This window comes from Camponotus vicinus, unplaced genomic scaffold, assembly GCF_025532165.1.
Source record: "Camponotus vicinus isolate PSW18456_S1 unplaced genomic scaffold, iyCamVici1.0 SCAF_2, whole genome shotgun sequence".
In the NCBI taxonomy this organism is placed as follows: Eukaryota; Metazoa; Arthropoda; class Insecta; order Hymenoptera; family Formicidae; genus Camponotus; species Camponotus vicinus.
The window spans coordinates 24,380,254-24,394,196 of NW_028141956.1; the positions used below are offsets into that span (position 1 = coordinate 24,380,254).

The following is a 13,943-nucleotide window of genomic DNA, read 5'->3' on the forward strand; positions in this document are numbered from 1 at the left end:
TCTTCCAAGTTGCAAGGATTTTACACCATACCGTCGATTTACATAAATTCCAGCTTAAAAAGGACAACGAGACGCGAACTACCTTATTACCCGCTTCCATGTGTCGGTCGCGTTAAAATAAACGCGACGGCTAATTTCCTCGAGGGCAGCATCGTCATTACAAAGTCTGCTTTCGACATCGTAAATATTTCGGGTTCTCACAAAAGCAAAGTATTTGATGGTATTGGCGAGAGAAGGACGACGCACAGGACATGTGCAGGAAAGATATAGGACTCGAATATATATTTTACATCAAAAAGTGAAAAAAAAGATTACGTAAAATGTCTGGAGAAATATTTATGTCCTTAATTAAAGTACGTTTACTACAAAGATAGTACGGGAGAAGTAAAATCTTCTGCCTCGTTAAAGACAAAGATTTATATTCATATATTTGCTCTAGGAAGAGTATACATCCTGCAACAAAATTCCAAAAGTTATTTAAAATTTCTACGTTTATATAAATATATGAACGTTACATGTACGTATATTTCTCAGGAGGAGCCTGCGATCGGGTTTTCCTCGGACGTTCCGCCTCGGTGCAGCCAGGAAGGGAATAAATATTTCGCAGCCACGTCTTGTCATTCGCAGTCGTCGCGACTATTCCCGATGCGGTCCTGCGGATTCAATAAGTCGTAGGGGCCAGTCTCGTCTTCTCGCTGTCCGTCTTGTCGGCGACGATACAACCGCGCGTATCCGCCGCCGGGCTTTACACGCAGGATGTCCCGTTTAAGAATATAAATGTGAACTTATGCCGCTCGCGAACGCGCATCCTTCCTCGTCTGCGAGAAATTTTCATTTTTACGAGACGCCCATAAATGTGCGTCCAATCTTATTATTCAACTCCTGACCGATTCGCGTTGTCTGTCGGTTCTATTAATTCGATGCGATTGATTTTTTCTTTTTTTTTAAACGCGAAGGATAATTGATCCTATTTAAGTAGCAAAATAGAAATTTTTGAAAAAAATATACCTAAGAAATTATGTTATTTTTATTTCATTCAGATGTATTATTTGTTATAAGACACATACAAAGAGGTCTGATAATTAATTATTCGGCTAGACTTTATAAATGCACTTTTATCATTAAACTATTATTATAATTGATTATCGCTTGGTCGCATAAAAATTTTATGTCAACGCTAATTTCGCGCTTGGGGTATATTTCTTCGAGATGGACGACCATCTTACGTTCATGTGCATAACAGCTAAAAAAAGAGACGAAGGACCGCACTTTTCTCAAGTCGGAAGGCGCACTTGTCAAAGAGACTGTACCTTGTGCCCGAGTCGCTTGAAAGCCCGTGGTTCATATACGGTTGTGTCGGTGAAGGAGCTCGTGTGAGACTTAATTTGTGGTTTTGTGTGTATATGTGTGTGTACGATGCGTGCACGTACGACGACAGCGCGGCGTGCGTGTGAATGGACCCCGAAGACTCACCTTGAAAAGGAGCGAGTATCGAAAGAGAGTCTTGTGCCGCGGCGAGGTGTATAACGTGTGCGACAAATACGTGTGCACTCGCGTTGTACGCGAGACGAACGAGACGCATTTTTACAGACGCGAAAACCGTTAGGGCAACGCCATAATTGTTAACGACGGCGATTGAAAGTGCGACCGTATCCATCGCTACCAGCCAATCGCCTCGATGATCGATAGACTCGAGTACTATGATCTTTACCGGACAAAATGATTTATTGTCAGAGGCGATTGATTAAAGCACTTCACCTCGACCCTCCAATTAAAACGATCTCCAGAAGAAAGCGTTCGATCGCGACATTTTTATAAATATTTCGGAAATTTTCTGATATTTTGAAAGTATCTTAATGCTAGGTGTTTATTTAAAAAATAATTTATATATCGAAATTAAAAGGCATTATAAAAAGATTTCAATGATGATGTGGAACATAATGATAGATCCAAGTATTATGATCTTTACCAGACAAAGTAATTCATTGTCAAGATGACTAATTAGCCTAAACCTTGATCCTTCAATTGGACAATTTCTATGCAGAAGAGAGCGTTTTTATTGTGACAGTTTGAATTATATATATTTCGAAAATTCTCTACTATTTTGAAAATACATATCTTTATGCTAAATATAATCATTAAAAAAGAAATTATACATTAAAATAAAAAATAAAATTTCAATGAATATATGATCGCGATTATCAGCCCAAAATATAATTAATCTTCAAGATAATGAAAGTCGCGTTAATCTTGTTGGTTCCAATCGTGAGGATAATGCATATAAATGTATCGTCTGTTGTCTGTGAAGATCGGTGTAACATTTTACGAGGAAATGCGCACGTGAATGAATTTACAATCCAAGAGACATGGTTGTAAATTTATAAAGGAATTAGGAGATACTCAACAAGATCATTTTTACAAGTACAAGCTCGTTACATGCTATATCAGGTGTATATCAGATTTACATCTATTGAACAATCTTATTTGATTATGTTTCATTGGGATTAAAAAATGAAAAATAGTATTTCATGTGTTCTCTTTTAAATTCTCGATTCACGTATATTTCGATAAATTTAGTGTAGATAATAATTTTTTATCAAATCTAAAGCATTTTCCTGCATTTTCCCTATCCACCCATCAACTGCAAGCGTACAGGTTGCACATAAAAGCAGACAAGTCTCAAACATCACATATATCTCATGACAAGTAAAAGTTCAAATCGTACGTGACGCCTGTTTTGTTAACGCACCGTCCCATTGCAACGTAAAAGCGTTATGTAGAAAAGCATGTCACACATATACATGAAATCCTGTTTTATAGAAAACCCGAGATATATTCCCGAGATATATTCTCTCTCCCCGAGATTCCTCGTGAGAAGGATCACCGCGGCAGGATTGGGAGTTAGGTATTCAGGAAAGCGCGCGGTTCATAGGAAGTCTGCTACGTGACGACGATGTCAACCCAGGGCAAAGAAACGAGAAATAATAAAAAAAAATAAAAAAAATAAACAGAAAGGAAAGGGAAGAGAGAGGAGCGCGGGTAGAAAGAAACGGCGAGAGGCGGCGAGAGGCGACGACGAGGCGTCCGACCGTTCCATCTCTCGCATATGTAATGCATCCTTAAGGAATTTTTTTTAGCTCCACTATACGTTCTTATCTTGACTTTTACCCGGGCGACAATTCCGTCGGAAACTTGTTTTTCAATCCTATGTATATTGCAACGAGATTAATCTTGTCTTGGAGAAAGATGTCTTATGAAATATGTTATTTCTCGCTCTCTCTTTCTTTCTATTTTTCTCTTTCTCTCTCTTTCTCTTTTTTTTTGCTCTCTTCTAATTTTCTGTGATGCCATTTTTTACTATTATTGTAACAAGTAATATGTGTAATAATTATACTATTCATTTGTTGAAATTGTTATTGGATAATTGCCCATCCTGTTGAATATGAAAAGATTTCGGCACGCGAGAAACATCGTGACTAAAACTCGCTGTTAACCTTGTGATATTTATGGACCAAATGGAGAGCCAAAACAGAGGACGTGGCCCCTCCGAACCTCCGGAATTATCTTCAGGACGACGCGGGTCCATACATTGCTACTCGCACCTGCCAACTCTTCAAAATTCCGAGTAAAAACAATGTTCGATCATCCATTGTATAGTTTGGATCTGATCGAGCGGCTATCATTTTTTACCTGTATTTTAAAAAATCTTTAAAACATCAAAAAAACAATGTTTTCAATAAATAAATACATTCAAACTTTTGTTAGAAAATTAATAAATATATTGCTGACAATATTCTTCGATGGCAAAAGCTCTTCCTCATTACAATAAATGTTTGAATTTCACATGGAAAAATAAAAAATAAAATAAAGAATACACGTATGTATTTTAAAATCTAGTCGCAATAATTTTTTTTTAAATATACTATTTTTTTAATCGACTAACTTTTACTTTCTCTCATTTATGATTGAAAGTTAGTTAATAATCTAATTAAAAAAAATAAATCCAACTTTTCCTTTTCCTAAAGAACACTGCTAATTGTATATTCATTAAAAGAAAAAGTCAGCTTACCGACAATATCGAAAATTTTTTCACTGAATGCTATTTTTGTATTTTCAACAAAAGATAAAAGTCTATACATGTATCGTCTTATCATTTCTGATAAATATGAGTAAAGAATTTAGTTTTTAAATTATCGAGAGCGTAAAAATATTAAATGGACGGCTGATAATTTCGGAGACAAAGTGACGTCATGGCCGACGCCAACGAGGGTTGGAACATTATGACAAGAAGGGACCATTTGACCCCACTCATTGTTTCTAATCCCACAATAAATTGAAGCAGCTGTACCGGCAATTGATACAAATTTACGTACAGTCCGACTCATAAGGCGTAGTTCTTACTCGTTACGATGCTGTTGCGACTTGGTCTCTGCGCGCATGACTCGTTTATTAAATTGTATTCCATTCTGTATTTTACATAATATAAATTATCTCTTCGATTCTGATGAATCATAAGCTGTTAGAGCTTGTAAGAGTAATATGAAGATTATAGCTTTTATATCATCAAAATAAGAGATCAAATAAATAAATATAATAGACGGACTTCAATTATTGATATCACATTGAAATATTATTAAAAAACAATTTTTTAAGATTTTTTCTATTTGCCATAAACATTTATATCAAATATACAAAATATTACATTAGTATATTTAATATATAAATATTTAAAACAAATATATAATTTATAAAAAAATTATTCGATATTTCATTAAAAAAATAAAACTTGCAAATTATAAATATGCACAATTTACATTTATAATCGTAATATTTCAAATAGTTTGAGTTTTGATGATCATCAAGGTTCAGATTATTATGATAATACATTCATAGTGATTTGCTCCTCTTGTCGACTTGGCGATAAGTGAGCAGAAATTATGCATTTTTGCGAAAAATGAGTACACATATCAATGTCAGCGATTGATTAGAACGATTGTTTTTTTTCATTTCCTTTTCGAATATCATATTCGCATTACATTAAACATTTGCCCATTCTGCATAATATGATCCATTCAAAAATAAGAGTCCTGAGTTCCAGATTCTAACTGACATTAAGTATATTATATTACTGAAAGGGGCTTCAGAAAATGTTTGACGATTCCATTTTCGAAGAATCATTTTTAGGATTATATTTCTATACATGTTATATCGTTTAGAGAAGTGCAATATGCAACAAGCGTAGACTTTATCGCAAACATTGTAATAAACGTCACGCAATTTTTCAAATACCTCTTGAAAAAAAATGGCGACTATCGACGAGATGTGAGGACGCAGAGAAAAATCTGATTTATACTTGAGTTGTACAAACATATTCACGCCACCCATGACGGTTTCTGGCTGCCACATATCCGCAACGAAGATAACATGGATTGACGCGAGCAGGCCGGGCGATAACACACGCTGATTTTTCTGTGGAGTCAGTTGAAAGTTATCGGACAGCCTCCGGGAGGTCAGGCCGGGGCTCGACTCGGTTTACAACCGTCGCCTCTTTTCTTCCAGGGTAACCCTACGCATGGTCATCTTTCTTCATCCGCCCGTTTGTAAGATGTCAGGAAAAAAGCGATGCCGAGGGCATAATATATACACTCACATTATACATGCATTTTTTCCATATAGCACACATGTTTGGCAATATTGTAGTTTTTCCAAGGTATCTGTAATTTTTCAATTCCGGTTATCTTGCATTTTTGATTCGTATAATTAAAGAGAAAATTGCTCTATTTTTTTCAATATTTATTTGGTTCCTTTTATTACGTAATAATCTAAGAAAAAAATATGTATTTTTATGTATCTTTTTCTTTCTCTTTATTTTATTAATATTACATATTACAAATCATCGCCATCACGAAAGATTTGTCATTAATTCGCTCTCTCATTGAACTGCTCTCTGACAATGAATTTTACTTTTTACTTTTACTCTTCAATTTATCAAAGATGATCTATCTGTCAAATATTTTTTTTGTATGCAACTAACCATATTTTTCGCAAAATAATAATGATTTTCTTTTAATACGTCTGCTTTGATTTAAACGCGGCTGCGTGATACAAGCTATTATTTATTTTTATTCTTTCCGGAACAATTTCAGTGTCGGATTGATTGTAGGTTGCATCCATTGCAGGAGAGGCTTTATTTGTGTGAAATTCTGTTTGGCGGCTAGTTAATCGCCGAGCGATGACGACACGCGATTTATCGTGCGCGTATAATTATAACTCGCGATAAAAACAGCCGACCGACTTTAACAGCGAGATCGGTTGATTGTGTCGGTCGGTATTATTCATTAATTTTGTGATAACCGAAGCTAGACCCTTGCAGGCTAGATAATGCCTAACGGAAAATGAAGGAGGTCTTTTTTTCTCTGCTTCGCTCACTCAATCTTTCTATAATTCTTTCATGATAATTGTAGGCGAGATGTATTTCTCGATTCTTAAGCACGTTCGATGAATGTGATAATTCGAACTATTTTATAGTATTCCTACTGTTTTTAATTTCATAAAATTAGTATTGAAAACAAAAACACCATTACTAATGCAACAATATTTATATTTATATTCTATTATTATATTCTAATATTTATATTCTATTATTTAAAATTTATTTTATGACAATTTAAATATGATTGTTTAATAGAAATGATTATTATAGAATAATTAATAGAATATTATTAATAAATATTATTAATAGAATAATTATTAATAGAATAATTATTTCTATTAATAGTATTTATTAATAATTATTAATACTTAAGTATTATAAAAATAGAGTAATCAGTATCAGTATTACAGAAATAGAGTAATCAGAGTATATTAATAAGAAGAGCAATTTATATTATCAGAAACCGATATACATATAAATAGATAGAGATTCATATTTAATACAAAACAGAGGCGTATACTTAAAGAACTGTTGTATTCTATCCTATTCTAGAACAGGATTTCTTGCAATAATTTTTGCAAAAGAGAAAAATTGCATAAAAATGTTCACACCTTTTCCAACATCGAAACTAAGCAAGTACTCATTCGATGAGTCCATAAAGGGACTAATGATAATCGTGGAAAGAAGGAGAAACGAGTTCACGCGGTCACCTCATCTCTTTCCGGGGTGTGAAAATTAATTAACCTGGCGTCGCGTAATTTCACGAAGGAATACGTGGCATATTCTCGACCGGCAGGTTGACCACCGCAATCATGGCGTTAATGCCATGAATACAATACACCGCGATGCAATGTCGTCCGGCAAATCGCTCCTGCTTGCAGGACGACTTATGCAATCCGCGGAATGAGAAGGGATGTGGAAGCGCGCGCGAGCTCTGGGAATTTATCAATGGCTCCGGGAGAGAGCAAAGGGAGCTCTTCTCTCTCGACACAACGGGCGAGTCAAGATTACTGTGCGCGCGAGAAAGGAGAACCTTTGATCCGGGCGTTTCATCTCGGAAAGCCTCTCTTGAGGACTCTCCTGGCGTCTCGCATCTCGTGTATTTATACGTGAAAGCGTGCCCAAAGTTCGCCTTCGCGCGTTAACCCCTAGAACGTATAATTTGTTTCTCCGATATTTTTTATTCATGAACAGCAATACCGTGAATAATGAGTCGGGAAGCTAATCATGTCACTTGTGTAACAATTCGCACTTTATGTGTTTCATTACATGAAAGGAAAATTTCTCGTTTTGGAAAACGCTGCTTGTGATAATTTTCTCAATGATTATAATTAAACTCGTCGGAAAAAATATATATTTTTTTCACTGCGTTGTAAATATTTCTTCCGGAAATGAATATTATTATTTCTGTTTAAATTACATCACATTGTATAAGTCTCTTTTGATTTATTCTTTATAGATAAAATACAAGATAAATTGTTAAGAATGCACTTATATAAAGATATAGAATATAAGGTTATATTAATATTTATATACTCTTGAATTTTTTATTTTCTATCTTTCAATTGTTTTCTCAAAAAATATTTTTTCAATTTATACTTCTATAATGTTTTTACAAAGATGAATGATTTCTAAGATTATTATTTATACAATCTTATAAGTATATAATAAGATTGAGTTCTTTTCATTTATGTTATACACTGCATAAGTCATGAATGAATCGGAATAAATTAAGAAGCCTAATTGAGCAGATGTTCATTCTGTCACAAACATTGCTGCAAACTTCCTTGTTCCATCAAAAGCAGGAAAACAATATGTAATATAACGGTGGATATGGCCGAATTATCTCCCCTCATTTGAAATTCAAGCTATCTCTATGCCAATTAAGGCACATCATCAAAAAAGATCGTTAAACCTTTTGCCCTTTACTTTCCACGAAATACTATTGAGGGAAAGCATGCTGAATATATTTAACATTTGGAACGAAACCCCATTTAATTGACTTAATATTATCTCCTTAATATTATCTCCTTTTACTTGAATTCGACCTTAACAAATTATTTTCAGACATTTTATAAACAGTTGTGTATTTCCTTGAACAAGCATTCATTGTTCTTATAAATATTGTATTTTAATGTAAATTTCTCTCAAATAAACATGAATACGAAAGATGCATATATAATGACTAATATGTATGAAATATTAAAGACAAATTTCTTCTTTGAGGCAAAAATCTTTATGAAAAAAAGGAATACAAATCAATGAATAATTTTTAAGTTATATATAACTTACAAAAGAGATAAAGTTTATATTCAATCATATAGCTGCACAAAATGCAAAACCCTCCAAATGCTCTTTTGAGTAAATTATGAATCTATAAAAAGATAAGATCCTTCTATCTTCCATGGCAACATTTGCGCATCAAAAGACTGCTGTGTATTGGAATATTTTTTGGTTACGTTCGTTTAGCATCTCAAGAGGCTTCATGAGCTACGAAAGCTCGTTGATCCTGACAGCGAGCGATCCTTCCCATGTTGTAGAGAAGGAATAAATTGAAAGGATCTAACTGGCAGCGGTCGAGGATCGATGGTTATAGAACAAGCGAGCCACTACGAAGTGAGAAAACGAGATGAATGACTGGCTGCGAACTGGTCTGGTCGGGTTCGAGTGTCCATCTATGTATTGTATAGAGTCGGAAGTATTGAAGTGTATGCCTGCGAGATGTGAAAACTCAAGCAACGTGACATATTCTGTCAGAAAACACTTAATATAAAGCAAACTTGTGTAAGCACTTTTTAAAAAATGACGACATAAATTTGTATCAAAAGTCCAAAGTTAAAATACAAGTCCAAATAATATAAAAAGAAAAAGAAAAGAGAGATCATATAATAATAATATGTAGAAAATTTAAAAATCAAGCTATTTGTGAAGTTTTCCATTTTAAACTTTCAGCAAATAAAATATTAATATCTAATTAGTAATTATATATTATAAGTATAAAAAATTAATTTTTGTTTTATTTGAAACAATTCATGAAATACTTTAAATGCTTAATGTTTAATGTAATGTGATGTTAAATGTAATTCGTTTTTTATATGAATTTATATAATTTTCATTATTTTCGCAGATCTTTCAAGAGGCTCTTATTTATTTTTTTACAATGCATGTTTTACATGTTTAAATATGTACTTGTCAAGGGGCATATGCTTCTGCGGAGCGAAGCTGTTATCACAGAGTCCGTAAAACTAAAATAACAGGAGCGCGACAGGATGGAGTTATGTTGAGAGAGCGAGAATGCCGTCCACCCCTTTCCTCTGATAGCAGAACAAAGGAAATATACGATGGTGATAGTGAAGCGACTTTCAACACGATCCTTCCTCTCGTCTTCTTTTTCTTCCTTCAAAAATTACACGCTAATAATGTCAAACTTATCCATAAAAAAGTACATATTTTTTATATGCAAAATTAATCATTTTTACGATCGTGCTGTGCAATTTTTAAATCTCTATCGGACATTTAAAAGCGCCGACCGATTTATTATTCACTTTATTAGCGTAGCCAAGGAAGAAAGAGAACTGCGGAGTCCGATGTCTGAGAAACACTGCTGCTTACAACCAATGGACCAGACCCACACGCATACATACGTGCACACCCATGTACGAGACACATGCTCTTATACGAGAGAGATCCGTAATTCCAAGAAGCGTACAGTCATCGGAAAAAGTGAAGGGTGTTTCTGGCGAAGGAAGATGGCGGGGGTGAAAATGCTGGATAGCGCTGGTGCGTATTACCAGTTGAACATATTCATGAAAGTTCCTTGACATCGCCAGCGGTTGCGAGAGGTGATCGGTCGCATGAAAAAGGAAACGCCATATCGCGGATTTCCTATTGTGGTCCTAGTGTGGTTTCGGTTGCGAATTTATCATATTAAGTCACGATTTTAGTGTTAAATGATTGTTACTTCGAGAAGGAGATATATAATGTATATAAATGTTACATTTATATACATTAATTATTTAAAATGTATAGATGTATCCCTTTCGTATGAAATGATATATACTCAAGTGCGTTCAACTATTAATTAATTTTAACACATTGTTAAAAACATTATTAAAAATTCAGATTGTTAAAAAAATACAGAGAAATAATAAGTGAAATATACACTACATCTTGCGCGACTATCGGCATTCCTTTTATTACGAAAGGATTATCCAAGCAATCTGCAAGTCGTTTGTATGTAATAAAATGTTTTTTTTAATTGTGTAATCTCTCCTGTCGTAAGATTTTAATTTTCATTTTTAAATCTTTTCTTTCTGCGGTGATCAGCATTAATATATAAATAGTTTATGTAAATACATAAAACATGCGCAAAATAGAATATTCATAAATCTGATGCAAATGCATAGTTTGAGATACCTATAAGTAAGAATTGAAGAAATAAATGAGAAATATGCCACGAGTTTTTCAAATATCGAGCAAAATAGTTTTTTCGTTTATTTCGCGTAACGGATATTATGATACTATTAAACAGCGATGAACCAGCAGATTATGTACGTAGATCAAATCTTCAATATTTATTACGTATAGTAGACGCTTACGTTGATGTTCAATGTTCGTTGTAAAAGGAGAAATAGGCGGAGAAAGGGCACCTACGAACATACAAGTAGGTCTTATTTTCCACCCGATGAACACACCTTCGACTCTTCCCATCCCCGTTCGCGTATATGGTTGCTCCTTTTTGCTTTATTTCCGTGTCCGTTAGCATGAAAGAAGCATATTCATGAAAGATTTTTTTTTTTTTTCATGTCGACGACCTCGCGCAACCATAAAGGGACATCGAAGGAAGAGACAAGGAGCCGCTTGTGCCACTCCACGTGACGTGCACTAATCGGACGATTTCTCGAAGGGCTCGCATCGTCATTTTCCAAACAGCGCCTATTTGCATCCCGATAAGCCTATTCGATACAGTCTCCTCTTGTAGGATCATGATACATAGGCCTGCATTTTTCATACAAATATGATATTCATCCGAGCGAGAAGAGGCTTCTTTATAATGTAACATTTTGACACTTTCCTCAACACTTATGTTCTTAATATTTTTTAGAATAATTTAACAAATTAAATATAGTAAACCCACATCCCTGGGAAAATTAGTTTAATTTCAGAAAATAATATTATAATTTTAAATTTAAATCAAAATAATATTATAATTTTTGTTACAAGATAGAAAAAATATTAAAACTTCTTGGATCTGATTACTTTCGTTAGAACAAATAGAAGAAAATCATTTTATATAAAATTATGAAGATGTTATAGAAAATAAAGTCTAGAATTAAACTACGACGATGTCGCGACAGTTTTGCGTGCGGATATATAGACTTGTATATTTTAGCGTGCGTCATCTCGTTAGCGAGGTACAAGAACGAGACATGATTAAAAAATTTGGTTCGCTTGGCCCTAGCTGCTAACTTATCATGTTTAATTATGCGTCATTGCAAAGACACAACAGCGTGTCAGCAGTTAAACGCAGCTGTTGGTTTCAGTAACAAAGTCAACCTCGATAAATCTCGATATTATTATGACATAATTGCTACTAATTTAATAATCTCAAAATGATTGAACTTTGATATAAACGAGTACAACCTCAAGATTAAAATAATTTAGTGATTAATAAGTTTGAAGAAACTCACTGAGCGATTTAAAGGAAGATGAAAAATAAGTAATGATGGAGCGAAATCTGATACTTCGATCAATTTTACATCATTTTCAGATTAAGTATACTTAATTATAATTAAGTATTAATTATACTTAATAATCTTAAAATATTTTTTAAAAATACTGTTAATGAATTTAAATCTATTCATGATAATTAATAAAATTATATTGAAAGAAAAAACTATGCGATATTCAAATTACTAATTTTATAAAAACAGACGGATAGGAAACGTCGCATCAATCAATTCTATTTTTTTATTAATGAGATTCCGAGTAAACAACGATTATATCGCACTTCAAAGCTTTTCTGATTACAATTATGAAACTTTATTTATGTTGCATTTCCGCATCTGACGTCTTTGCAAAGCTTGATTATGCGTAAACAAGTTTTAATTTGCCATATAATAATGCGCCACGTGTAACAAACACATTATATACATTTATATTTGATATGTAAAATAATAGAATCACATAAATCACATAAATAAAAAAATTTAATTGCTTTTATGCATTATATATTTCTGCAATTCATTATATTTTTCTGCATTTGTTGTGCATGCATCATTTTTGCAAATATATAATCCTACTGAAAAAAAATTATCAATAAATTATAGATGATCCCAAGCGTTGATTAGATTTTTATTGACTAGATGAACATATGCTTTATTTCCGTGGACGGCTGATTTACTTTTGGCGTACAAATTTATATAAACATTTCATATAGATAGATTGAATGAGCAATTTGATATATATTTAATGATATCTCAACACGCGTGACTTGCACACATGCAAATATATCTGGATGAGAGGCGAAAACATGGCATGGACTTAACGAGGTGCGTTTATCGCATTAAAATGCTATGGGGATATTTATAGATGTAAAAAAATAACAATAAATGTTGAGATTAAAATTGAAAGACAAAAACTGAAAATTCACATGTCATAAACATAAAATATAATATACAAAATTCGATTTATATGTTGATTCCAGGAGAATAACATAGAATACTCCATTTTATTTTTGGTATCTGATTATGGTTACACTTTAATTGTCAATTCTAGAAAGAATAACATAGGATACTAGGTATGATTACCTGATTGATACCTGGGTATGATTATATTTTAATCGAGTCCTAGTTTCAGTTGGATTTCGATTAGCGATACAAGCTTGAAATATCATTATTTCGACGAAGAAATTAGTCTAACGGCACGATTTCGACAAAGTATCTTTCGCTTCGGAGATTTGCTCACTTTCGCCACCGGTCGTTTCCAAAAAGAAGAGACGATTCGGGTTCAACGATCATCGACCCGGATCGGCAATTAAGACGAAGTAGACCACACGCGGGCCTGACCCCTGGTTTCACGTGGTCGCGCGTTCGTCGGCGAACAAAGGGCAGAATCTGTTTCGCTGGGCGATCCATACACGCGAGCGATATACCTGCGTACGCATAACGGATACGCAACATGTGCATGCGAGAGGGACCAGTGCTTTACGACGTACACACACGCCTTTTACGGCGGCCACACGTGGCCCAACATTGGCGTCATTGACGAACAAAGAGAGCGCGATGAGCTTCGCTAATGGTCGACCCTCTCTCGCGCCGGAAGTCACCACATCTTTCTGCCGATGTCGCGAACTTCGGCCTCGACCCTGTCTAAGGTGAATTCCTTAATAAGATACGGGTAGAGAAAGAGAGAGAAAGAGACAAATTTATTACAGCAGTCTGTACCTATTGTAATATCTTCTGATATTTTTCGAAAGTTAAAATGTTTTACATCTGTAAAGTATACATAA

General features: G+C 34.0%; 2 long non-coding RNA genes across 2 annotated transcripts in view; one reads left to right on the forward strand and one right to left on the reverse strand.

Annotated features, from left to right (window-relative positions):
* The window catches only part of LOC145966435 (uncharacterized), a 96,792-nt gene that overhangs the window by 33,312 nt on the left and 49,537 nt on the right, over window positions 1-13,943 (reverse strand). The window lies entirely within an intron of this gene.
* Window positions 8,885-10,401, forward strand: LOC145966949 (uncharacterized). Its single transcript, XR_014437247.1, has 3 exons — window positions 8,885-9,217; window positions 9,561-9,875; window positions 9,987-10,401. It is a non-coding gene; the product is annotated as an uncharacterized LOC145966949 (long non-coding RNA).